Below are 24,345 nucleotides of genomic sequence, written 5' to 3'. Positions count from 1 at the left end.
CACCAAGTAAGGGAATAATGGTATTCACAAAAGTATTCACTGTCATTACTTATAAAAGCTAAAAAAATTTGCAAAGTAACTTACCCAACAGTGAGGAACAGTGAAAGTGAATTATGACATATCTATTACATTGAGTACTATGGGGCCATTAAAGCAATGGTTATGAAAACTCAGCCCTATGGGAAAATGTTTGACATTATACTTCATTTAAAGAAGAGAGAAAAATAATAACTTCACTACAATTACAACAAAACAAAAAAGTCCATATGTAAAAGGCAAAACACTGAAAATATAAAACAAAATGTTAACAGCAGTTATATTAACATTTGGGAAATTTTGAGTGAATCTATATGTGTATTTCCTATTTTTTAATTTTCTAAAATGTGAATATAAAACTTTTGTAAGTTAAAAGGTTAAAATGTCACTCTAGATTATTTAGATGCAATTATTTCTCACCTAATAATTTTAGTAATTACCTGTCATTTTTCATAAATCTTCTAAATAGCAATGGCCAAAAATAAGAAAATATATCAAAATATTAAAAATCACACTAACCAGATTATACGTATGTACACATGTGTGTATTATACCACAAATAGTACACGTACTCACTTTCTTCAAAATTTTCCCTATGCAGGGTTTGGATGTCAAATTTTCTTTCATTATATCAAGAATTATAAAGTACTCTATAAGAAGTAAAGTTTAACATAGTAAATGGTAAAATTTATCCATTTTATTAACCTAGAGCTACCTAGAGGTATTAAATCATAAATATAAACTACATTTTAATGCAGAAATCTAAGAAATTTTTATAACCCAGCATGGAAAGCATCTCAAACCTGCTCTTTAACCATCTAACTTTTGATTTAGTCTAAAGAAAGAAAAGGGAAAGAAAATCCCTAAGAGCACAGTAAATCTGCTGAAGAATATAACACAATAAACTATTCTCAGGGAATACAAGCCATGTGTAAGTTAATGAATACAAGTTTTTCCCTCAAGTTAATAGCTCAGAAAAAGCAGCACACATATACCACTGTGTAATAGCCTGTGCTTCTGCAGACAATAGACTGTCTGTATCATAATAAAAGCCTTTCAAATCAGCAGCTGGTTCTCTAGAGTTTCTCAGATCAAAACACGAAAGAGTATTTCCAGATGTATTATTCACTTTATTTTCCAACTCAAACCAACCATTCAAAAAGCTGGGGGCCATGATTTCATGAAGCAAACAATGAAGTTCAGCCACAAAGTCACTGGTTCATACTTAGTATAAAGGGCCTAGAAGGGTACATGGAGATTTCCTTTTGTTTAACATACATATATATATATCTGTATACATATATACATATATATACATATATATATATATACACATATATATACATATATATATATGTATATACAGTGAAAGAGAGAGGGCGGGGAGGGAGCAGAGGGTGGCTTTCCTCCTAGACCTCCTTTAGAATCATTCATTTATTCAGTGTTAATGAAAATTTGTTGAGCACAGCTACATGTGCCAGGCACTGTACTAGGTACTGGGGATACAGCAGGGAATAAAACTAAGTTTCATGTATTCAAGGCGTTTCAAGGAATCTGAAGGATGCCAGAGTGGCTGAAGCTCAGTGAATGAGGGAAGCATGGGGTGGTAACGAGGTTGCATAAACAGGGCAAGGGACACATCACAAAGAGCCTGTTAGGCCAGAGTAAAGTGTTTGAAAACTTTTCTCAGTACAACAGGAAGGAGGGGTTCTAAAAACAGAGATTGATATGATCCAATTACCTTTTTTTTTTTTTTTATCATCATTTTATTGAGATATATTCACATACCACGCAGTCATACAAAACAAATTGTACTTTCGATTGTTTACAGTACCATTACATAGTTGTACATTCATCACCTAAATCAATCCCTGACACCTTCATTAGCACACACACAAAAATAACAAGAATAATAATTAGAGTGAAAAAGAGCAATTGAAGTAAAAAAGAACACTAGGTACCTTTGTCTGTTTGTTTGCTTCCCCTACTTTTCTACACATCGATCCATAAACTAGACAAAGTGGAGTTTGGTCCTTATGGCATTCCCAATCCCACTGTCACCCCTCATAAGCTACATTTTTATACAACTGTCTTCGAGATTCATGGGTTCTGGGTTGTAGTTTAATAGTTTCAGGTATCCACCACCAGCTACCCCAATTCTTTAGAACCTAAAAAAGGTTGTCTAAAGTGTGCGTAAGAGTGCCCACCAGAGTGATCTCTCGGCTCGTTTTGGAATCTCTCTGCCACTGAAGCTTATTTCATTTCCTTTCACATCCCCCTTTTGGTCAAGAAGATGTTCTCCATCCCACGATGCCGGGTCTACATTCCTCCCCGGGAGTCATATTCCACGTTGCCGGGGAGATTCACTTCCCTGGGTGTCTGATCCCACGTAGGGGGGAGGGCAGTGATTTCACCTTTCAAGTTGGCTTAGCCAGAGAGAGAGGGCCACATCTGAGCAACAAAGAGGCATTCAGGAGGAGACTCTTAGGCACAAATATAGGGAGGCCTAGCCTCTCCTTTGCAGCAACCGTCTTCCCAAGGGTAAAACTTATGGTAGAGGGCTCAACCCATCAAACCACCAGTCCCCTATGTCTGTGGTCATGTTAGCAACCATGATATCTATTTTCTCTTTTGTTGCTTGTGCTTTGGGTGTAAAGTCTAGGAAGTGGCCTCCTAATACAAGGTCTTGAAGATGTTTTCCTACATTATCTTCTAGGAGTTTAATGGTACTTTCTTTTATATTGAGATCTTTGGTCCATTTTGAGTTAATTTTTGTGTAGGGGGTGAGGTAGGGGTCCTCTTTCATTCTTTTGGATATGGATATCCAACTCTCCCAGCCCCATTTGTTGAAAAGACCATTATGGCTCAGTTCGGTGACTTTGGGGGCCTTATCAAAGATCAGTCGGCCATAGATCTGAGGGTCTATCTCTGAATTCTCAATTCGATTCCATTGATCTATATGTCTATCTTTGTGCCAGTACCATGCTGTTTTGGCAACTGTGGCTTTATAATAAGCTTCAAAGTCAGGGAGTGTAAGTCCTCCCACTTCGTTTTTCTTTTTTAAAGTGTCTTTAGCAATTCGAGGCATCTTCCCTTTCCAAATAAATTTGATAACTAGCTTTTCCAAGTCTGCAAAGTAGGTTGTTGGAATTTTGATTGGGATTGCATTGAATCTGTAGATGAGTTTGGGTAGAATTGACATCTTAATGACATTTAGCCTTCCTATCCATGAACATGGAATATTTTTCCATCTTTTAAGGTCCCCTTCTATTTCTTTTAGTAGAGTTATGTAGTTTTCTTTGTATAGGTCTTTTACATCTTTGGTTAAGTTTATTCCTAGGTACTTGATTTTTTTAGTTGCTATTGAAAATGGTATCTTTTTCTTGAGTGTCTCTTCAGTTTGTTCATTTCTAGCATATAGAAACATTACTGACTTATGTGCATTAATCTTGTATCCCGCTACTTTGCTAAATTTGTTTATTAGCTCTAGTAGGTGTATCGTTGATTTCTCAGGGTTTTCTAGATATAAGATCATATCATCTGCAAACAATGACAGTTTTACTTCTTCTTTTCCAATTTGGATGCCTTTTATTTCTTTGTCTTGCCGGATTGCCCTGGCTAGCACTTCCAGCACAATGTTGAATAACAGTGGTGACAGCGGGCATCCTTGTCTTGTTCCTGATCTTAGAGGGAAGGCTTTCAGTCTCTCACCATTGAGTACTATGCTGGCTGTGGGTTTTTCATATATGCTCTTTATCATGTTGAGGAAGTTTCCTTCAATTCCTACCTTTTGAAGTGTTTTTATCAAAAAGGGATGTTGGATTTTGTCAAATGCTTTTTCAGCATCTATTGAGATGATCAATTGATTTTTCCCTTTCGAGTTTTTAATGTGTTGTAATACATTGATTGTTTTTCTTATGTTGAACCATCCTTGCATAGGACAGAGAGACTTGGAGAAAGGTTCAGTACTAAAGAGATTCGGTATGGGTACAATAAAGGATATTAATAGAGAGAGGGAAAAATATGGCAAACATAATCCAAAGGATAAGATGGCCGATTCAAGAAATGCCTTCACGGTTTTAACGTTGAATGTAAATGGATTAAACTCCCCAATTAAAAGATATAGATTCGCAGAATGGATCAAAAAAAATGAACCATCAATATGTTGCATACAAGAGACTCATCTTAGACACAGGGACACAAAGAAACTGAAAGTGAAAGGATGGAAAAAAATATTTCATGCAAGCTACAGCCAAAAGAAAGCAGGTGTAGCAATATTAATCTCAGATAAAATAGACTTCAAAGGCAGGGATGTTTTGAGAGACAAAGAAGGCCACTACATACTAATAAAAGGGGCAATTCAGCAAGAAGAAATAACAATCGTAAATGTCTATGCACCCAATCAAGGTGCCACAAAATACATGAGAGAAACTTTGGCAAAACTAAAGGAAGCAATTGATGTTTCCACAATAATTGTGGGAGACTTCAACACATCACTCTCTCCTATAGATAGATCAACCAGACAGAAGACCAATAAGGAAATTGAAAACCTAAACAATCTGATAAATGAATTAGATTTAACAGACATCTACAGGACATTACATCCCAAATCAACAGGATACACATACTTTTCTAGTGCTCACGGAACTTTCTCCAGAATAGATCATATGCTGGGACATAAAACAAGCCTCAATAAATTTAAAAAGATTGAAATTATTCAAAGCACATTCTCTGACCACAATGGAATACAATTAGAAGTCAATAACCATCAGAGACTTAGAAAATTCACAAATACCTGGAGGTTAAACAACACACTCCTAAACAATCAGTGGGTTAAAGAAGAAATAGCAAGAGAAATTGCTAAATATATAGAAACGAATGAAAATGAGAACACAACATACCAAAACCTATGGGATGCAGCAAAAGCAGTGCTAAGGGGGAAATTTATAGCACTAAACGCATATATTAAAAAGGAAGAAAGAGCCAAAATCAAAGAACTAATGGATCAACTGAAGAAGCTAGAAAATGAACAGCAAACCAATCCTAAACCAAGTACAAGAAAAGAAATAACAAGGATTAAAGCAGAAATAAATGACATAGAGAACAAAAAAAACAATAGAAAGGATAAATATCACCAAAAGTTGGTTCTTTGAGAAGATCAACAAGATTGACAAGCCCCTAGCTAGACTGACAAAATCAAAAAGAGAGAAGACCCATATAAACAAAATAATGAATGAAAAAGGTGACATAACTGCAGATCCTGAAGAAATTAAAAAAATTATAAGAGGATATTATGAACAACTGTATGGCAACAAACTGGATAATGTAGAAGAAATGGACAATTTCCTGGAAACATATGAACAACCTAGACTGACCAGAGAAGAAATAGAAGACCTCAACCAACCCATCACAAGCAAAGAGATCCAATCAGTCATCAAAAATCTTCCCACAAATAAATGCCCAGGGCCAGATGGCTTCACAGGGGAATTCTACCAAACTTTCCAGAAAGAACTGACACCAATCTTACTCAAACTATTTCAAAACATTGAAAAAAATGGAACACTACCTAATTCATTTTATGAAGCTAACATCAATCTAATACCAAAACCAGGCAAAGATGCTACAAAAAAGGAAAACTACCGGCCAATCTCCCTAATGAATATAGATGCAAAAATCCTCAACAAAATACTTGCAAATCGAATCCAAAGACACATTAAAAAAATCATACACCATGACCAAGTGGGGTTCATTCCAGGCATCCAATTACCTTTTTAAAGGTCGTTTTGCCTGCTAGATGGAGAACTGATTGTCGGGGGTAAGAGAGAAAGCAGGGAGACCAGTTAGGAAGCTACTAGAGCAATCCAGGAGAGAGAGGGTAGTGACTTAGAACATGATGTGAGAGTAGAGAAGAAGGAAAAAACACAACTGTGATCTCTTTGGGAGGGAGAACTAAAGGGACTTGCTCCTGACTAGGTGGGGGCAGGCAGTGCAGAAAGGACTGGAAGAGCTAAATCAATAATGACTTCTAGGTCAAATAAAAGTCCAGGTCATATAAATGAAATGTTTTAAAAGGCAAATAGCAAATATTCTGATCCTAGTAGAGGTAATTACTAAAGAATGAATTTTACTTAATTACCCTATGCCTCTTTCACACGAGTGGGGGTAAATGGGAAAAGAGAAATAAACAATAAAAACAAAGGATACAGGATACTTATTTTTAAGTTTTTCTTTTCTTTTTCTTTTTTTTTTTAGTTTTTACGTGTTGGGCACTAAATCAGATTCCTTTATTCTAAGTTGCATGCATAATTGCACCAATAATACCCACAATCTCTCTGATTGTCAATACACTCAGCCTAGAATTAGTTTAGGTCCAATGAACAGCCCTATTTATAAGGTACTACACATAACACATGACTATTTAGAATGAATGCCATTTTTATTTAGGGACCTGATTTTCGGTAGTGCTGTCCAACAGAACTCTCTGTCATGATGAGAATGTTCCGTGTTATCTGTGCTGCCCAATACGGTAGCCATTAGCGACATGTGGCTACTGAGCACTTGAAATGTGGCTAGCACAACTGAGAGACTGATGTTCTACTTTCATTTAATTTTAATTAATTTAAACCTAAATTTAAATGCCACATGTAGCTTAGTGGCCGACACATGAGACAGTGAAGATCTACAGGAGCTCCGTTGTCTACTAAAACTGTTCTTCCTGCCTCCAGACTCTTCCCTCCCCTAAGCCATTCTTCACACAGCTGCTAGATTAACTTCCATCTGTGCCTTTGGTATATGGTCTTTTCATAGAAGAAACGAGCTAGGCTTGGAAAGAAAGAAGTTGCCAGGCAGAGAAGTGAGGGATAAGTCAGCCCAAGCAGAAAGAACAGCACAGACAAAGATCCAGATGTATTTGCGTCCATGGTTTCACTGGACAAGAAAGACAGGCTGATGTGGCTTCAGCAAAAGAAACGAGGCCAGAAAGGTAAACTGGAGTTAGCTTGGGAAGGGCTTTGTATGCCAAGTGAAGGCAGAGAGGATTATGTAACTTGATGTGCCCACTTACTCAAAGGTTGTCATCCTCTGTTCTAGACCTTTCCAATTCAGTCTCTATCACTGAAGTGGCAAGTCAAGAAGTTCCAAAGAAGCCAGTTTCTAAAGACACACAGGTCCAGTAAAGCATCTACTTGTGAACAACTGTAGAGGCCTCTCTAGGAGAGCCCAAGACAAAGCTTCATGAGTCGAAGCCATCAATTAGGAGATGACAGGAAATGCACCTTCCTCCTCACTCCCACCATCAAAACAGAAAGTTTCTATGGCACCCATTTTTTCCAAATAAACATACAGTAGAGCAAACAATTAAGAAAGATTCATTCATAAAATGCTTGTTAACTAGCAGGAATTTTCACAGCTTGTGGGAAAACATTATTCCTGGAGGTCAGCCTTAGTGTGGGGAAGCATTAAGTTCACCCATATACGCTACAGCTTGCAAATAAGCAGGTCAGTAATAATCTTAGATGCTTCTTGAACCTGTGCAGCACCAGGGCTTGAATGTAAAGGTCATCAAAACACTTGGCTGGCTAAGCTATATGTTTTTTACTACATACATGTTACTATCACCAAGAAGTTAGGATTTAAGGGATGACTACAAATCATTATATAGATACTCCTTTTTATTTTCTGGTGTATTAGAGTAGACAGAGAGAAATACTTGAAATCTTTGAACTGTAATTCAGCTGCCTTGATCTCTGATAATGATTGTATAGCCTTTATCTTGTGCCCTTGTGATTGTTTTTTGTGACTAACTTCACTTGTACCCATTTTATCCAGTTTTTCCACTTCATGATCTCTACAGACAGCACCTAATTTTATTAATGAAGGATCTTAGGTCAGCCCAGAACTAACCCACCCCAAGTCCAAAGTTATCTTGATAACCGAAGCTGGATCTAACCAAAATGGGCCCACCTAACATGCACAGTAGCTTAGACTGTAACCTATAAGTCACCTATATCTCATTATAATACTAAAAATCATGTCCATCATCATATTAAGGCCGTCTTTTTCTTACATATGTTCTGTGACTAAGTATGTAATCAATCTGCGCATGCTCAATAATTAAATCACCTCTAATTACATCATCTGGGGCCATTGTGCTCATCATCCTAAAGCCTGCCCATCTTTTTTTCTTCCTTGCAATTTTATTGAAATACAGTCACACACCATACAATCATCTAAAGGGCACAAGCAGTTGTTCCCAGCATCATCATATAGTTGTGTATTCATCACCACATTCAATTTTTGAACATTTTCATTACTCAAAAAAATAATAATAAAAAAAAGTAAAAAAGAACACCCAAAACAACCCATCTCCTCCTCCCCCACTATTCACCCAGACTTTTCTGTACCCATTTTTCTACTCATTTGTCCATACATTGGATAAATGAAGTATGAGCCACAAGATTTTCACAATTACACGGTTACACCATATAAGCTATATACTTATACACTCATCTTCAAGAAACAAGGCTACTGAGTTAAATTCAACAGTTTCAGATATTTCCTTCTAACTATTCTAATACACTAAAAACTAAAAAGGGATATCTATATAATGCATAAGAATAACCTCCAGAATGACCTCTGACTCCATTTGAAATCTCTCAGCCTCTGAAACTTTACTTTGTTTCATCTCTCTTCCCCCTTTTGGTCATGAAGACTTTCTCAGTCGCACATGCCAGGTCCAGGCTCATCCCCAGGAGCCAAGTCCCACACAGGGGGAAGCTGCCCATCTTTTGATACCTTTATAAAACTATCAGAGAAAGTTATCACTTCTATGTGTATATGTTATATTCTACAATAAAGAAATATAAATTAAAAAAAAACTATCAGAATTACTGCAGTTTGGGGAGACAGCCTTTTGGGCCAATAGGCCATCTGCTCTCCTGCTTCACACACAGCAATAAAAACTCTTTCTCTCTTTGAAATGCTGGTGCCTCAGGAATTGGTCATTTGAGCGCATTGGGCAACGAATCCACTGCCTTGGTCTGGTAACATTAAGAGCACATGCATGGAAATTTGTGACTTGGTTTCTGCGGGACACTGATTACGTGCTTCAACTTGGCGGGCCTGGGCTGGGGGACCTGATCAGCCCCTGGGGAGGGTGGTGGGCACGGGCGACAGCGCCCTCCACAGCCCCCCGGGCCTGGGAAAGTGAGGCCGGAGGCAGGCCCCATTTCCTCACCCAAAATACCACTGTTAGGGGAGGCTTGCCGGAGGGAACCGCCTTTTCCCCACCCCCTTATCTTGCCCGGACACTCCCCGTTGCCAGTGCAACTCCCATTACCACCAGTGCGCATACATTGTTGCCAGACACCGTTACCGGAGCAACTCTCGCCCCTTTTCAATCAACCTCCGCGCCCTCTCAGAACCAATCCAAGCCTTTAACCTCTACAGCTACCCCGCCCTCTAAACGCCCGATATAAGCTTGTACTCTCCCCTAATAAAAGCTCTCTCTTGGCTTCTTCACCCTAAAAGAACCGTGTCCCGCCTGTTCCTTTCTCGCCGCCCTCCATACTTTGCACGCCTACGCCGGGGACCGGGCCCAGTCCCCCGCCTCGCCCTCGCCTCCGGGAAAGAGCCCCCGCCGCCGGTACCCTCCAAGCAATCCTGAGAGCCTAGGATTTGGCAACCGGCCACCACCTCCCCCCCCCAGATGAGTCAACTGCGACCACAGGTTTCTAGTTCCAGTTCAGCTAATACATGACCCCGTAGCCTCAAATAAGCCATTTAATCACTCAAATATTTCTTCTACACTATGTGAGCCACCTAAGTGTCTCCTTCCTTGTCCATTATGAGTTGACCAAACTCCCTTTTACCTTCTCTGATAAAGGAAATTTACCTTTACATTTATCATTTCTACCTTAAGTCCTCATTTACTACCTCAAATTCTTTTGGGGGAACAGGACAATGTATAAAATGATTAATAAAATTTAAAGGCCCTCAGTTCCTGTATATTTTATCTATGTTTTATGATTATGGGGTTCAACTAAATCAGATGCCTAATTTTTAATCTTAAATTAAATCTTACTCCTTCCATAAAAAAGTTCTAGCTTGGCTTCCTGGTGGCCACAGCGCTGGGCTCATGGCAACATGACAGGCAACCACCGCCTCTGCTGGAGAACACAGTAAGTGGTGCCAATGTGCGCCCGCGGCAAGCGCTATCTGGTGTAGGACGCACAGTACAGCCTGGCGGTGATGGAGGGTGCCCACCCCATGGTGGCACCTAATTTTGAAGAAGCTCCCAGAAGGAGATGGAAGAGAAGCACAAACTGTCACCAACTTTAGAAGTGTCCCACTCAAAGGCTAAAATCAAGATGAAAATGTCTAAATGAACAAAACAAGTAAGACTGAAAATAGAGATTTGTACCTGAGAAGCATTTATTTTAGTACTTCAGAAGGGAGGCAAAAATGGAAAATGGTGAAGAAAAAATTGACAGGTGTTTTATCTTCCTTCTTAGAGGCCACTAAGAGAATCAGATGGACTATACAAAAATCAACTCAAAACGGATCAAATATTTAATATAAGAGGTAGAACTACCAAACTCCTAGAAGGAAACAGGGAAGCATCTTCAGGACCTTGTGTTAGGCAATGGTTTCTTAGACTTTACACCCAAAACACAAGCAACAACAACAAATAAATAGGACTTCATCAAAATGAAAAACTTTTGTTCCTCAAAGGACTTTATCATGAAAGTAAAATGACAACCTACATGATGGGAGAAAATATTTGAAAACAACATACCTGATAAAGGATTAATATCCAGAACATATAAAGAAATCCTTCAATTTAACATTTAAAAAGACAAACAGCCCAGTTAAAAAATGGGCAAAACACCTGAACAGACATCTCTCCAAAGAAGATACACAAATGGCCAGAAAGCACATGAAAAGATTCTCAACATCATTAGCCGTCAGGGAAATGAAAACCAAAACCACAATGAGATACCATTTCACACTCATTAAAGTGGCTGCTATTAAAAAAATGGAAAATAACAAGTACCAGAGAAGATGCAGAGAAACAGGAACACAATATTTAGAATACAGGTTTACCAGGGGTTGGGGTAGGGATAGGGAATGGGAAGTTAAGGCCGCAAATGTACAGGGTTCCTATTTGGAATGATGGAAATGCTTTGGTAATGCATGGTGGTGATGGTAGCACAATTTTGTGAACCCAATTAACAGCACTGAAATATATATCTGAATATAATTAAAAGGGGAAATGTTAGATTGTATATATGGTAACAGAATTAATTTTTTTTTTTAAATCCATGGAACTCTACACAGTGAACGCTAAGTTAAGCCATGGACTTTAATTAATAGTACAATTAAAAAAGTGTCCTATCATCAGTTACAACAAATGTTCCACACCAATGTAAGATGGTGGTGGTGGGGGTGCTATATGGGATTCCTGTAATTTATGCATGATTGTTCTATAAACCCATAACTTCTCTAATAAAGAAAAAAATAGAAAAGATCTATAAGTTAAAGGGTAAAAAAAAAAAAACGCCAAGGGAAGAATGACAAATAGGTCTCAGAGTCTCAGCTCTGAGCAGGTTTTTCAGGTAAGCTTTTAAAAACAACCCTTTTGGAGGAATTTAACTTTATAATATACATTTGATTGCTTCCAAACTTTATTCCACTGCTGAGAGAAACTAAAATTTGTTGGTTCTATTCACTGCTAAAATTATTTCTCTTTTACTTTCTTCTTCAGAGAATTGCCTTTAACTCTTGAGGTCCAATCCCATTCAAGTCAATAAACAGGCAGCCAGTGCCAACTATGTGTCCACTAAGTAGTGGGAAGAGAATGAGGTAAGAAATAAAACATTCTTAGACAAACTGAAATAATGGTACCAAGTGATTAAGAGGCCTGAGGGCATTTTTGGGGGTTCTTGGCAGGAAGCCCTACTTCTTTTGAAGAACTCGTACTTTATTCAGTAGTTAATTTAAATATATTTTGTTCAACATGTGACTTTCGTTCAAAATTCTGAGAGGTCCTTTGTCTTTTCTGCTGTTATTATTATTCCTTTCATCATAACCTACTCGATTTGGTTCAGTAATGTAGAGAGATTTGGTTTCTTTCCAGCAAAAAAGTTTGGCTGGTTCAATTCACTACCCAGACTAAAACAATATGCTAATGTAAATGTCTCCTATAGCTAGATCATGTATAAGAAAACAGTAAGACAAAACACAGCAGAGAGGACTCGTGTTACCGATTTGTACCGTGTTAAGTGATAACTATAGAGTATTACATTAAAAAATGTGGCAGGGAGAGGCTAACCAACAGCAATTCTTAATGTATTTAGACAACAGGACACATACGATGGAAATATAAGCTTAACTTTTACAGTGAACCAAGCTACATGGCCAATTGATTGTGACCAGACAAGAGAATATGCACCGATCTGCATGAACTTAGTTAGCATGGCTCAAATCAGTGTCCCTTACAGCACAAGTGTTAGGCTGATCAATCCATTGTAAGAACAGTCAATCAGATGCAGATCTGGGTCCAGTATACCCTGAGCCTCGGCCACACAAGGATAATAATAATGTACATGACCCACCATCAGCAACCCACCCACCATCAGCAACACTTTCACATTAACTGCAGTGGTGATGGTCTCATGCTGATCATTCCAAACCCTCACTGGTACCCTTTATATCATTCACAAGATGGCCAGCCAGAATCAGATATTTGTTAATATCCTACTCTGAAATCTTCCCACTCAATCATATAATAAACCATTTGATGAGTATTCCTCTCTGGTAGGCACTGTGTGTATCTTTATATGTGATGGGGATACAAATATAAGTTATACTCAGTCCTTGGCCTACATAGTCCTTGTGCAACAAGACAAGCACTTGAATAATTGCAATGTTATGTAATACATGCTCTAATAGAATTAATCCAAGTTTCAGCTGTGCATCAGTGAGGCAGGGGAGATTTCACAGAGGAAAAGAACCTCTAGGAAGATGACTAAGAGTTCTCCAGGTGTGATGGGATTAGAGTAAAAAGGAGTATTTTCCAGTTAGTGGGGCAGCATATGTGAATGTATGGCCAGTTCAGGGAAAGTCATTCCACATGGCTGGAACACAGGGTATTGGGTGGAGAGGAAGTGTGGAGAGGATAGGAATTTCAAGAAGCAGAAAGGGACCCCGTCAAGGAGGGTCTTGTATGCAATGAAATGAGCTTAGACTTTCTCCTCTATGTAATGGGAAATTATTTAGAGGTTCTAAGCAAAAGGTATTATTATATTTTCATTTCAAAAAAAATTAATTCAACAGCAATGTGAAGAATGGATCAGAGGGAAGAAAACTGGGAAGACAAGTTCATTTGTTAATTCATTCATCCAATCAACAATTATTTATATAACATACTATGTGCCAGGTACTGCAGACAGTGATGAAGAAAACACTCATGGCCTCTGATCTTAGGGACCTTAGAGTCTTAGTGAAAGATAAACTAAAGATGAACTAAAGCATCAGCAGTATGGAGGGAGAGAAGAGGACAGATGTGAGATAAGCATCTATGTGACATTTAATGTGGAGGATGAGGAAAATTCTAGGATAACTCCCAGGCTCCCTGTTCAAATGACTGGGTCAATAGGTAGTACAGGAAGAAAGCCACATGTGGGAGGAAAACAAATTAGTACCTATGGAATGTTCAGATGGAGATGTCCCATAAGCAAATGGATATATCGATGGTTACTCAGTTCACTTGCCTGAGCTAGAGAAATGGATTTGAAAGTATTAAGCAATCAGGTGGTTCTAAAACCACTTGACTGGATGAATAAATTGGACAATGAATGAAATCAAGAGACACAACAATAGGATAAGGGGATGTTTAAAGCACAGTTTGGTGAAAAGAGCTGAGAAGGAAATGTGTGAAATGAAGGCAAGAGTTTCAGAACTGTGTCATGAAAACCAAAGGAACAGAAAGTTTCAAGAAAGAGCAAGAGACAATAGTCAATAGTGTCAAGTGTCAGAGAAAAGTTAAGAACTGATAAATGATTATAGGTTTTCACAATTTAGGAAAACATCAGTGATGATGGGAGTAGAAGCAGAATGAAGTGGGTGGAGGACTGAATGCAGGATAAGAATATGGTGAAAAGAAACAAACTGTTCTTTCAAAAAGGCTGCTGGGAAGGGAAAATGTAAAATTAGAAAACTAGCAAAGCCAAGGAAGAGTTTAGTTTGGTTTTTTCTTTTCTTTTTTTTTTAAACAACTTTATGAGATACAATTCACATACCAAGCAATCACCTATTTGAAAAGTATAATTAATGGTTTTTAGTATATTCAGAATTGTGCGAACATCACAATTTTAGAACATTTTCATCACCCCTAAAAGAAATCAATCCTGAACCCATTAACAGTCACTCCCCATTTCCTCTCCCACCCCACCCCCAACCCTAGGCAACCACTAATCTATTTTCTGTCTCTAGAGATTTGCCTATTCTGAACATTTCATATCAACAGAATGATATCATGTGTGGTCTTTCGTGAACTGCTTCTTTCACTTAGTATAATCCATGTTGTAGCACGTATCAGAACTTAATTTCCTGTTATTGTTAAATAATATTCCATTGTATGTATATACCACATTTTGTTTATCCGTTCATCTATTGGATATTTGGGTTGTTCCCACTTTTTTATTATTATGAATAATGCTGCTATGAACATTTGTATACAAGCTCATGTTAACATGTTTTCATTTCTCTTGGATATATACCTAGGAGTAAGGTACTATCAGCCTGCAGTGTTTCCCACATTCATGGCAACACTTGTTATTATCTGTCTTTTTTTTAATAGCCATTATAGTGGGTGTGAGTGGTATCTCATTGTGATTTTGATTTGCATTGCTCTGATAGCAAATGATGTTGAGCATCTATGTGCTTATTGGTCATTTGTATTTCTTCTTTGGAAAAATGTCAACTCAGATCCTTTGCAGATATTTTAAATGAATTATTTGTCTTTTTATTATTAAGTTGTAAGAGTTCTTTACATATTCTGCATACTAGTCCCTTATTTGATATATGATTCGCAAATACTCTCTCCCATTCTGTGGGTTGCCTTTTCACTTTCTTGATGGTGTCCTTGCAGCATAAAAGTTTTTAATTTTGATGAAGTCCAATTTACCTTTTTCTTTTGTCATCTGTACTTTCAATGTAGTATCTAAGAAAGCTTTGTCTACCCAAGGTCATGAAGATTTAATCCCATGTCTTCTACTAAGAGGTTCTTAGTTTTTGGTTTATGATCCATTTGGAGTTAATTTTTGTCTATGTTGTAAAGGAAAAGGTATTATTTTTGCTCAAATAAAAGAAAACCAAGCATGATGACAGGCTGAAGGAAAGAAGATAGGGAATACGAAGAAACTGATTATTAAGCAAGGTCCCTGAAGAGACAGGTGGGGATAGAATTTGGAGAACAGGTAGAAAGACCTCTTCCTCAGAGACAAGAGGAGTAATGAGGGAAATGAGTGGAGCCAGAGCTATAACTGTAACTGTTAGTGTCTGTGGGCTACATCCTCTTCTTAGGAATTTAAAACGTACATTAGCCTATTTAAGGATCCAAGATAAATTTCAGTCCAGCAATCTGTTTAATTGTTTAATCTCACTATTTTCCAAATTCATTTGACCAAGAATTTCTTTTTCATAACAACACCTACAATGTAATTAGGATTTGTAAAATATACTTAGGGAAAAGTGATCTAAGCCAGAATTTGAGCTACAGGTGGTTTTCATTTGTTCCACAAAGGGTTTCAAAAAAATCAAAAAAATTTTTTCAAAGATCCAAATTGCTGACACCTCTTGAAATATAAGAATATCTGCCATATTGGGATTGCATTTCAGCAAGGAAAAACTTTGTTGGAATTGACAGAGGTTATCCCATGTAGAAAAGGAATATACTCTCTTTATCATTCCCTATCATCTTTTAATGCAATTTTATTGAAATATATTCACATAACATACTCTCTTCCAAAGTGTACAGTTTCTATATTCTTAATATCCAGCCCATATCATTCATTTCTGTTACTGCCTGATCCCTGTGTAAGCCACTCTTACAACTTCCTCATCCAACTCCTCTATAACCTTTCTTTTATAGAAGTGCTCTTCTTGATGACAGCTATGAAAAGTCCAACTAGTATTTATGCCAAGAGTGACAAACTGCCAGTGTATAAGCCAAGTCCAGCCCACGAACATATTTTGCTTGACATGCACAGTATTTTTTTTAAATGGGAAATTTCACATTTAAAAAAACGTGATTCCCAGTTTTTTTTTGAAAATGAGGACGATCTGGTAACGCTGACCCTGTTTCCACATAGGAACAATGAGCTGGAGATAGTAGCAGCTTTTTTTTTCAGTTAGCACCTGGCTATTCAGTTTACCAGAGTCCCCACCACTCCCTGTTGTCCTACAACCAGTCTTAAATTTTCCTTAGGCCTCAGCTATTTCACTAATAATGAACTATCCCATTCTTCCCCAAATATATATCCACAATTGAAAAAAAGAGTAGGAAGAAACACATAACGGGAGGTAGAATTTCAGACTTTATTTTCTTGCTAATCTTTTTCTACAACACTGCAGATTTTTATAAAATGAGTATGCAGTGCCTTCACAAACAGAAAAAAGTAGACTAAATTTCTAAAATATCAATAGTATTCTTGGTAAATAACCTGTGAGGTAATGAGAAACCACCAGTGCCTAAAAGGCTCAAAGTTTGACCAGCTGCCAAAAATTTAACTTAAATGTGCATAAATGAGAACACAATCAGATGAATTAAAAAGCAAATGAACCATGTTGTGGCAAGTTTTGTCAAACATGCTCATCTGATGCCACATACTTTTCTTAGAACTAAAGTTAGGCTGCCTTGGCAGCAGCTGTTTATTCTAACCCAACATGAGATTGAATGCATCAACTAACGCTAGATAAATGTTGCCCACCGGATTCCTATTTATGAAGATACTGTGGGCAGGCTTCAAATGTGCAAATATTTCATTCTCTCTTTCAATTCAAGATTCTTCGAAACCATGGACTACAGTTAATAGTACAATTATAAAAATGTGCTTTCATCAATCTTAACAAACGTACTACACCAATGCAGGGTGTTAATAATAGGGTGGTAAATGGGAGCCCTGTATTTTATGAATGATTGTTCTGTAAACCCACAACTTCTCTAATAAAAAAAGGTAAAAAAAAACTTCCTGACTTCATAACCAGTTATACTTGTCCTCTGGACAGCCATCAAATTAACAGAAAAATAGGAAATCAGCACAGAAAACTTCTCCCTACCACCCACTTTCTCCCTAATTTTCTCAAAGGAACATACGATATACTCCTTCCATTTCACAGACAGAGAATTTTAGAGTAAGAAATAATTTGGCAATCTAACCCAAATTCTTCACTTTAGAAATGAGGCTCAGAGAGGTTACTTCTCCAAGAAAGTTTCACAACTTGAATTTGCAATCAAGCCTCTCAACTCCATTTCCAAAGTTTTCAGGTGCACTTCCTAATTTTCCAAGCAAGACATTTAAGTGATAAATATTCCTACACTCATTTAGAGTATCACATCCCTCTTAAAGTGGTTTCCATTTTGATTTCAAACATACATAAGCAAACACTACAAAACATAAAGTTTCCTCATCTCTTACCAGTTAGTCTTGCCTTTATTGACAGAGAGAAAAACAAACAATAATAATGGAAAAAAGGATTGTTTTTCACTCTTCATCTCTTTTAGATGTCAAGTTTACTTAGCTACTAAAAAGTTAACTTAAATGAGAACTCAGTACTATCACCACTATTTTATAATTAAATTACCACTGCTGATTCATAAACACTGGTGGGAAAGAAAAGATCATTGGATCAACGGATCATTGTAATCTTTAGAAGATGTTTCAAGCAAAGAGCAAATTCCTTTGGGTAGGATCCATCTGTTTTTTTTCCCTCATAGCCTTGAAACACAGTGCCTGGGACATAATAAGTGCTCGGAAAATAAATGCCAGACAAAATAAGTAAAATTATAAAGAAAGATAATTAGTAAAATAGATTAATATTTAATTCTACCATTTAATCGTCTCCTTCATATCTGCCACATATACTTTTGTTTTCTTTTTTTTTTCCTTTTTTTTAAATCTTCATTTTATTGAGATATATTCACATACTACGCAGTCATACAAAACAAATCGTACATTCGATTGTTCACAGTACCATTACATAGTTGTGCATTCATCACCTAAACCAATCCCTGATACCTTCATTAGCACACACACAAAAATAACAAGCATAATAATTAAAGTGAAAAAGAACAATTAAAGTAAAAAAGAACACTGGGTGCCTTTGTCTGTTTGTTTGTTTGTTTCCTTCCCCTATTTTTCTACTTATCCATCCATAAACTAGACAAAGTGGAGTGTGTTCCTTATGGCTTTCCCAATCCCAATGTCACCCCTCATAAACTACATTTTTATACAATTGTCTTCGAGATTCATGGGTTCTGGGTTGTAGTTTGATAGTTTCAGGTATCTACCACCAGCTACCCCAATTCATTAGAACCTAAAAAGGGTTGTCTAAATTGTGCATAAGAGTGCCCACCAGAGTGACCTCTCGGCTCCTTTTGGAATCTCTCTGCTACTGAAGCTTATTTCATTTCCTTTCACATCCCCCTTTGGGTCAAGAAGATGTTCTCCATCCCACGATGCCAGGTCTAGATTCCTCCCCGGGAGTCATATTCCACGTTGCCAGGGAGATTCACTCCCCTGGGTGTCAGATCCCACATAAGGGGGAGGGCAGTGATTTCACCTTTCAAGCTGGCTTAGGTAGAGAGAGAGGGCCACATCTGAGCAACAAAGAGGCATTCGGGAGGAGGCTCTTAGGCACAATTATAGGGAGGCCTGGCCTCTCCTTTGCAGCAACAGTCTTCCCAAGGGTAAATCCTGTGGTAGAGGGCTCAACCCATCAAACCACCAGTCCCCTATGTCTGTGGTCATGTTATCAACCATCGAGGCAGGGTAGGCCAATAACCCTGCATTCTGCACAGGCTCCTCAAGGGGGCTCTACATATTATTTTCCTTGTTTGTTTGTTTTCTTTTTAACTTTTTTTTAAATTAACTGTATGAAAAATAAAAAAATTTAAAAACTAATTTAAAAAAAAACATGACATAAAAGAACATTTCAGAGAGACCATAACAAGGGAGTAAGAAAAAGACGACTAACCTAACTACTTTACTTCCAACATGTTCCTACTCTACCCCAAGAAAGTTACCTAATATAGCAACATTTCTGTGAACTTGTTCCTACTATACCCATCAGAAATTAAGAGACCACAGTCATTTCCTGGGCATTCCCAGAACGTTAAATTTACCCATGATAGCTTATCTGTTCTTCTTGGATTATTGTTCCCCCTTCCTTAATTGCTCTCTATTGATATTTCCCCTACATTCTACATCATAAACCATTTATTTTACATTTTCCAAAGTTCACATTAGTGGCAGCATATAATATTTCTCTTTTTGTGCCTGGCTTATTTCGTTCAGCATTATGTCTTCAAGGTTCATCCATGTTGTCATATGTTTCACGAGATGGTTCCTTCTTACTGCCGTGCAGTCTTACATCGTGTGTATATACCACATTTTATTTATCCACTCATCTGTTGAAGGACATTTGGGTTGTTTCCATCTCTTGGCAATTGTGAATAATGCTGCTATGAACACTGGCGTGCAGATATCTGTTCGTGTCACTGCTTTCAGATCTTCCAGGTATATACCGAGAAGTGCAATCGCTGGATCGAATGGTAACTCTATATCTAGTTTTCTAAGGAACTGCCAGACTGACTTCCAGACTGGCTGAACCATTATACAGTCCCACCAACAATGAATAAGGGTCCCAATTTCTCCACATCCCCTCCAGCATTTGTGGTTTCCTGTTTGTTTAATGCCAGCCATTCTAATCCGTGTGAGATGGTATCTCATTGTGGTCTTAATTTGCATCTCTCTAATAGCTAGTGAAGCTGAACATTTTTTCATGTGTTTCTTGGCCATTTATATTTCCTCTTCAGAGAACTATCTTTTCATATCTTTTGCCAATTTTATAATTGGGCTGTCTGTACTATTGTCATTGAGTTGTAGGATTTCTTTATATATGCAAGATACCAGTCTTTTGTCAGATACATGGTTTCCAAAAATTTTTTCCCATTGAGTTGGCTGCCTCTTTATCTTTTTGACAAATTCCTTTGAGGTACAGATACTTCTAAGCTTGAGGAGTTCCTGTTTATCTATTTTTTCTTTTGTTGCTTGTGCTTTCGGTGTAAAGTCTAGGAAGTGGCCGCCTAATACAAGATCTTGAAGATGTTTTCCTACATTATCTTCTAGGAGTTTTATGGTACTTTCTTTTATATTGAGATCTTTGGTCCATTTTGAGTTAATTTTTGTGTAAGGTGTGAGGTAGGGGTCTTCTTTCATTCTTTTGGATATGGATATTCAACTCTCCCAGCCCCATTTGTTGAAAAGACCATTATGACCCAGCTCAGTGACTTTGGGGGCCTTATCAAAGATCAGTCGACCATAGATCTGGGGGTGTATCTCCAAATTCTCAATTCAATTCCATTGATCTATATGTCTATCTTTGTGTCAGTACCATGCTGTTTTGACAACTGTGGCTTTATAATAAGCCTCAAAGTCAGGGAGTGTAAGTCCTCCCACTTCGTTTTTCTTTTTTTAGAGTGTCTTTAGCAATCCGAGGCATCTTCCCTTTCCAAATAAATTTGATAACTAGCTTTTCCAAGTCTGCAAAGTAGGTTGTTGGAATTTGATTGGGATTGCATTGAATCTGTAGATGAGTTTGGGTAGAATTGACATCTTAATGACATTTAGCCTTCCTATCCATGAACATGGAATAATTTTCCATCTTTTAAGGTCCTCTTCTATTTCTTTTAGTAGAGTTATGTAGTTTTCTTTCTATAGGTCTCTTACATCTTTGGTTAAGTTTATTCCTAGGTACTCGATTTTTTTAGTTGCTATTGAAAACGGTATCTTTTTCTTGAGCGTCTCTTCAGTTTGTTCATTTGTAGCATATAGAAACACTACTGACTTATGTGCATTAATCTTGTATCCTGCTACTTTGCTAAATTTATTAGCTCTAGTAGCTGTATCGTTGATTTCTCAGGGTTTTCCAGATATAAGATCATATCATCTGCAAACAATGACAGTTTTACTTCTTCTTTTCCAATTTGGATGCCTTGTATTTCTTTGTCTTGCCAGATAGCCCTGGCTAGCACTTCCAGAACAATGTTGAATAACAGTGGTGACAGCGGGCATGTTGGATTTTTTTGAATTTTTTTTCAGCATCTATTGAGTTGATCATTTGATTTTTCTCTTTTGATTTGTTGATGTGTTGTAATACACTGATTTTTCTTGTGTTGAACCATCCTTGCATGCCTGGAATGAACCCCACTTGGTCATGGTGTATGATTTTTTTAATGTGTCTTTGGATTCAATTTGCAAGTATTTTCTTGAGGATTTTTACATCTATATTCATTAGGGAGATTGGCCAGTAGTTTTCCTTTCTTGTAGCATCTTTGCCTGGTTTGGGTATTAGATTAATGTTAGCTTCATAAAATGAGTTAGGTAGTGTTCCATTTTCTTCAATGTTTTGAAAGAGTTTGAGTAAGATTGGTGTCAGTTCTTTCTGGAAAGTTTGGTAGAATTCCCCTGTGAAGCCATCTGGCCCTGGGCATTTATTTGTGGGAAGATTTTTGATGACTGATTGGATCTCTTTGCTTGTGATGGGTTGGTTGAGGTCTTCTATTTCTTCTCTGGTCAGTCTAGTTGTTCATGTGTTTCCAGGAAATTGTCCATTTCCTCTACATTATCCAGTTTGTTGCCATACAGTTGTTCATAGTATCCTCTTATAATTTTTTTAATTTCTTCGGGATCTGCAGTTATGTCACCTTTTTCATTCATTCTTTTGTTTATACGGGTCTTCTCTATTTTTGATTTTGTCAGTCTAGCTAGGGACTTGTCAATCTTGTTGATCTTCTGAAAGAACCAACTTTTGGTGATATTTATCCACTATTGTTTTTTTGTTCTCTATGTCATTTATTTCTGCTTTAATCCTTGTTATTTCTTTTCTTCTACTCGGTTTAGGATTGGTTTGCTGTTCATTTTCTAGCTTCTTCAGTTAATCCATTAGTTCTTTGATTTGGCTCTTTCTTCGTTTTTAATACATGTGTTTAGTGCTATAAATTTCCCCCTCAGTACTGCTTTTGCTGCATCCCACAGGTTTTGGTACATTGTGTTCTCATTTTCATTCGTCTCTATATATTTAGCAATTTCTCTTGCGATTTCTTCTTTAACCCACTGATTGTTTAGGAGTGTGTTATTTAACCTCCAGGTATTTGTGAATTTTCTAAGTCTCTGATGGTTATTGACTTCTAATTGTATTCCACTGTGGTCAGAGAATGTGCTTTGAATAATTCCAATCTTTTAAAATTTATTGAGGCTTGTTTTATGTCCCAGCATATGATCTATTCTGGAGAAAGTTCCGTGAGCACTAGAGAAGAATGTGTATCCTGGTGATTTGGGATGTAATGTTCTATATATGTCTGTTAAATCTAATTCATTTATCAGATTGTTTAGGTTTTCAATTTCCTTATTGGTCTTCTGTCTGGTTGATCTATCTATAGGAGAGAGTGATGTGTTGAAGTCTCCCAAAATTATTGTGGAAACTTCAATTGCTTCCTTTAGTTTTGCCAGTGTTTCTCTCATGTATTTTGTGGCACCTTGATTGGGTGCATAAACATTTATGATTGTTATTTCTTCTTGCTGAATTGCCCCTTTTATGAGTATGTAGTGGCCTTCTTTGTCTCTCAAAACATCCCTGCATTTAAAGTCTATTTTATCTGAGATTAATATTGCTATGCCTGCTTTCTTTTGGCTGTAGCTTACATGAAATATTTTTTCCATCCTTTCACTTTCAATTTCTTTGTGTCCCTGTGTCTAAGATGACTGTCTTGTATTCAAAATATTTATGGTTCATTTTTTTTAATCCATTCTGCAAATCTATATCTTTTAATTGTGGAGTTTAATTCATTTACATTCAACTTTATAACCATGAAGGCATTTCTTGAATCGGACATCTTATCCTTTGGTTTATGTTTGTCATATATATTTTTCCCCTCTCTCTATTAATATCCTTTAATGTACCCATAATGAATCTCTTTAGTACTGAACCTTTCTCTAAGTCTCTCTCCTTTCTTTGTTTCTCTGTCTGTAGGGCTCCCTTTAGTATCTCCAGTAGGGCAGGTCTCTTGTTAGCAAATTCTCTCAGCATTTGTTTTTCTGTGAAAAATTTAAGCTCTCCCTCAAATTTGAAGGAGAGCTTTGCTGGATAAAGAATTCTTGGTTGGAAATTTTTCTTACTCAGAATTTTAAATATATCATGCCACTGCCTTCTTGCTTCCATGGTGGCTGCTGAGTAGTCACTACTTAGTCTTATGCTGTTTCCTTTGTATGTGGTGAATTGCTTTTTTCCACATGTGTTTGACAGTGTGATCAGAATATGTCTTGGAGTGGGTTTATTTGGATTTATTCTATTTGGAGTTCCCTGGGCATTTATGATTTGTGTATTTATGGTGTTTAGAAGATTTGGGAAGTTTTCCCCAACAATTTCTTTGAATACTCTTCCTAGACCTTTACCCTTTTCTTCCCCTTCTGGAACACCAATGAGTCTTATATTTCGACATTTTATATTATCTATCATATCCCTGAGGTCCATTTCGATTTTTTCAATTTTTTTCCCCATTCTTTCTTCTGTGTTTTCATTTTCCATTCTGTCATCTTCCAGGTCACTGATTGGTTGTTCAACTTCCTCTGGTCTTGTACTATGAGTATCCAGAATCTTTTTAATTTGGTCAACAGTTTCTTTAGTTTCCATAAGATCATCTATTTTTTTATTTAGTCTTGCAATGTCTTCTTTATGCTCTTCTAGGGTCTTCTTGATATCCTTTGTATCCCAAACTATGGTCTCATTGTTCATCTTTAGCTCTTTGATTAGTTGCTCTAGGGACTGTGTCTCTTCTGATCTTTTGATTTGGGTGTTTGGGCTTGGGTTATCCATATCATCTGGTTTTTTCTTATGCTTTAGAATTTTCTGTTGTTTTCGGCCTCTTGGCATTTGCTTAATTTGATAGGGTTCTTTTAGGATTTGTAGACCAATTGAAGTCCTTATCTCTAATTTATCAGATCTACAGCTTCGTGGCGTACACTTTCT

The 24,345-nt window shown here is 37.2% G+C and overlaps 1 protein-coding gene across 2 annotated transcripts in view; it reads right to left on the bottom strand.

The window, feature by feature from the left end:
* VCL (vinculin) overlaps positions 1-24,345 on the bottom strand; it is a 111,360-nt gene that overhangs the window by 64,718 nt on the left and 22,297 nt on the right. The gene's annotated exons all lie outside the window — the stretch shown is intronic.

This window comes from Choloepus didactylus, chromosome 15 (genome assembly GCF_015220235.1).
Source record: "Choloepus didactylus isolate mChoDid1 chromosome 15, mChoDid1.pri, whole genome shotgun sequence".
In the NCBI taxonomy this organism is placed as follows: Eukaryota; Metazoa; Chordata; class Mammalia; order Pilosa; family Megalonychidae; genus Choloepus; species Choloepus didactylus.
Note: the sequence above shows the minus strand (reverse complement) of the source record. Positions and strands in the feature narration are given on the sequence as shown.